Here is a 3,479-nt window from a genome sequence, read left to right on the forward strand (position 1 = left end):
GAAAGAAGGGAGAAGCCAAGTATTTTTCAGTGAAGACGAGAACAATTTTGTCTCTGTATTTGTCAAAAGAGATGGTTTTACAGGTCCAGGGTACTTCATTGAGACTGTATTCTAGATAAAAAGGAAACTGACTGAAGAAATTGGTGTCCTTCCAGATTCTTGGACACTTCAGATGACTCCTACTGGACATTCTCAGGTAGACCAGCAACAGGTGAGTGTTGAGAACACTGTGGAAGTTTCTATGGAGCCAGACATTGGAGTTATTGTGGATCACCCTGAGCTCAAAGTATATCTAATTTCAACTTTTTTTTTTTTTTTAATATTCAAATAGGAGCTCTTGTGACCAGGCCAATTGCAAATGAAGTCAGTTGTTAACCAATGCCAACAAAAACAATGACGTGGAAGGACATAGAGATTGTGAAGTACTGAACCCAGAATGCAGTGTGACTGTTTAGTGTCCACAGCTGGTGTAGATTTCTGTAGGCTACCGTTTGCTTTTGGTCAGCTGTAGTTTAGGAGACAGATGCTTTGCCTAATGCTGAAGGTAAAAGGCCTTGTTGCATTTTAAAATAGCGCACTGACGACCTGCTAGTACTATTGGTTATGAACGTTGTTTTAACAATTAGTATGATGAGTTTGAGGGCTTTTATTGGGGGATTTTTTTGATATTTTGTTTTGCACGCTTTGATGTATTAGGAACCGGAAAAGGATCGTTATTTCTTGCAGTGATGATTTTAAACCTGTAGTTAGCAGGTTGACAGAAAGTAGCTAGCCACGGTTAAGCGACTACGGAAATTGCTTCAAAACGCAGATTAGAATTTCCCATGCATGCTATTGCAGTGTAATAAGGGTTTGCCAATCCCCCACGGGAGGGAAGTGGTTATCCTAGGCTCCAGCAGGGGAAATGGGTAAGAGTGGCCCTAGGTACGTGAAGAAGTTGTTGGCTTGTTGTTGTTGTTTGCTCCTTTGGCCTAGAACTTGATGAAGAGATGATCAGTGTGCAGCCATCCATATGGCAGCAGTTAGGTACAGTTTCACATGGGACCTTGACCTTTCTCAGATCTTCCTTTTCTGTTTCCTGCAGCTGAAAGCGCTCTGGGTGTGTTTTGTGTGTTTGATCTGCATGTTGTATAGACTGAAGTTGCGGGCAATCCTCAAGTTTTGTGCTAGGTGGTCTGAGGGAGGCAGAAGCAGACTTTGATGCTAAGGTGCTAAGCAGCAGTGTGTCCAGGGGGCAGTAGTATTTCCATTTGGCATGGCTGCTCTCTAAAGCTACGTACCTGGAGTCTCATGAACAGCTGTGGCAGTGGAAGAAGGTGCTGTCACTAGCTTGTCACTGCTGCTGTGCCAGAGATGATCATCTCTGTATCTTTGGTAATAGAAACGCCTGTGAGAGAGATTGGTAATTGCTGCAAGCAGTCACTTTGCAATTTGTCCACCCCTGAACGGCAAGGTCGGATTGAGTTGACGAATGTAACTTTGCTTTGGGCTCTTGAGCAATGTGTTCTGCCAGCAGAGTTGCAGGCATGATCCACCTTTGGCTACTGGGTAAAGGGAATCACCAGGGGATGCTTCCTTCTCCAGCTGGCACAGCTGTATCTACCAGATCTGTAGCCTAGCTTCCAAACATGCTTTTTAGAGGGCCGTGCGCTGCCTCACCAGCTTCTCTAATGAAATGCAGCAGCGGCTTTGCTGTGGCAGCAACTATCCTACAAAGAGGATCGTGTCCTTCCCTGCTGTTTGGAAGCAGCTGATTTGCTATGATGACCATAGATGTGACAGATTGCTTAGTAATAAAAGATTGTCTGAAATGTAGGCGTTTCCTTTCTCTGAAGTCTGAGAAATGAACTCATTTTCTCCACTGCAATCTCATGGGATATTTAATCTGTTCCCCGAAGCGTCCCGTTTTCTTTAATCGTGTAAGAAAGTAGGATGTCACTTGTATTATTGCTTAACATCTGGAAGCATGAGGAGGGTATTCAAAGGATCTCGTGCTCTTCTAAAGTTTTTTTTTTTTTTTTTTCCCCCATTGTTTTCTTCAGAAACTGTTCCGCACTGTCATTGAGCTAAGTAAGGGATCTGACGTATTTGACTTGGAAAAAGTATATGGCACGATTAATCAATGTATTTAGAAAGATTGGGAAGACTATGACAGAAGGGATTTGGTGGAGGTAATTTTTGTTTTGTCTTATAGCACTTAGTGTCACTGTTCTGCAGTATTTGTGCATTCTGGCTCCCACGGTTATTTAGCATTGCTCTTTCCTGCTTAGTGCGTCCAAGGGAGGTGCTTGGGTTGCCCAGGAAGATGTTGGTGTTTCCTGAGAGGTGGTACTCAGTGAGTACTGAGTGGTGCTGCTGGAGTGACCCAGGAAGATGCCTGGGTTGTCTGGGGTGGTGCTTGGTTCCTCAGGAATATCCCTGGGTGCCTGGGGCTATGATTGGCTTCCCAGGGCACACAAGCATCTCCCTGCAGTACGTAAGCATACCTGTGGGGCAGAAGAAAAGCCTCCGTGGAGCACACAAAGCTATCCCCTGTTCACCAAAGGTTCTGCCCCTGTCACCAAAGGATCTCCCTGCAGCACAGAAGCACCTTCCTGGAACACCCAAGCACCTCACTGGAGTACCCAGTGATTTCCCCATCGCACTCCTCCATCTGAGTGGAGAACCCAAGCATCTCCCCAGGGCTCCAAAGCCCCACGTGGGGCACCCAAACAGGTCACTGGAGATGGGAAGCACCTCCCTTGGCAGCCAAGAGCTTGCATGGGGTGCATAAGCACCTTGCAGGCATCCTCCCAGGGGACATAAACATTTTCCTGGTGGACCCATGCATCTCCTCCTAGCATTCAACCATTTCACTCCAAATACTCTCCTCCACCAAAAAACCATGTCTTTGGCAAAGTCAAGAAGCTACGTAGAGCACTTGAGCATCTCCCCAGGGCACCAAAGCACAGCTTTAAAGCACAGAAGTACCTCCCCTGTTTCATGCCAGGACCTCTTTGGATGACCCAAGCATCTCCCACAGGAAAGAAGCATCTCCTTGGAGGACCCAAAACCCTCCCTGGAGAACAGGAACATCAACTGATGGGACCCATCCATCTCCATGAGGCACCCAAGGATCTCTCCAGGGGACACAAGGATCTGCCTGGAGGACCAACACACCTCCTCACAGCACTCCAGCATCTCACTGCAGTACCCAAGCATCTCCCCTGGGAAGCCAAGAACCTCCTGTGGCACACAGACATCTCCCCAGGTCTGCTTAGTGTCTGGCTGAGTCACCAGGTATCAACCCTGGAACAAGCAAGGTCCTCCTTTTAGAAACCAAACATGGCCTTGGGGCAGACAAGTACCTCCCTGGATCAGCCCTGCAGAGCCTTGGAGGAGACAAAATCTCCTTGGGCACACCAGGATCTTCCCAGGGCACGCAAGCACCTCCGTGGATCACCATGTGATCTCGATTTCAACCTTGGTTGCCCTGGGAC

General features: G+C 47.3%; 1 long non-coding RNA gene across 1 annotated transcript; it reads left to right on the plus strand.

Annotated features, from left to right (window-relative positions):
* Positions 1 to 132: 132 nt before the first annotated feature.
* Positions 133 to 3,077, plus strand: LOC118159601. The gene is made up of 3 exons (XR_004747173.1): positions 133 to 211; positions 2,043 to 2,171; positions 3,023 to 3,077. It is a non-coding gene; the product is annotated as an uncharacterized LOC118159601 (long non-coding RNA).
* Positions 3,078 to 3,479: the final 402 nt, after the last annotated feature.

Source organism: Oxyura jamaicensis, unplaced genomic scaffold (genome assembly GCF_011077185.1).
Source record: "Oxyura jamaicensis isolate SHBP4307 breed ruddy duck unplaced genomic scaffold, BPBGC_Ojam_1.0 oxyUn_random_OJ71214, whole genome shotgun sequence".
Lineage (NCBI taxonomy): Eukaryota > Metazoa > Chordata > Aves > Anseriformes > Anatidae > Oxyura > Oxyura jamaicensis.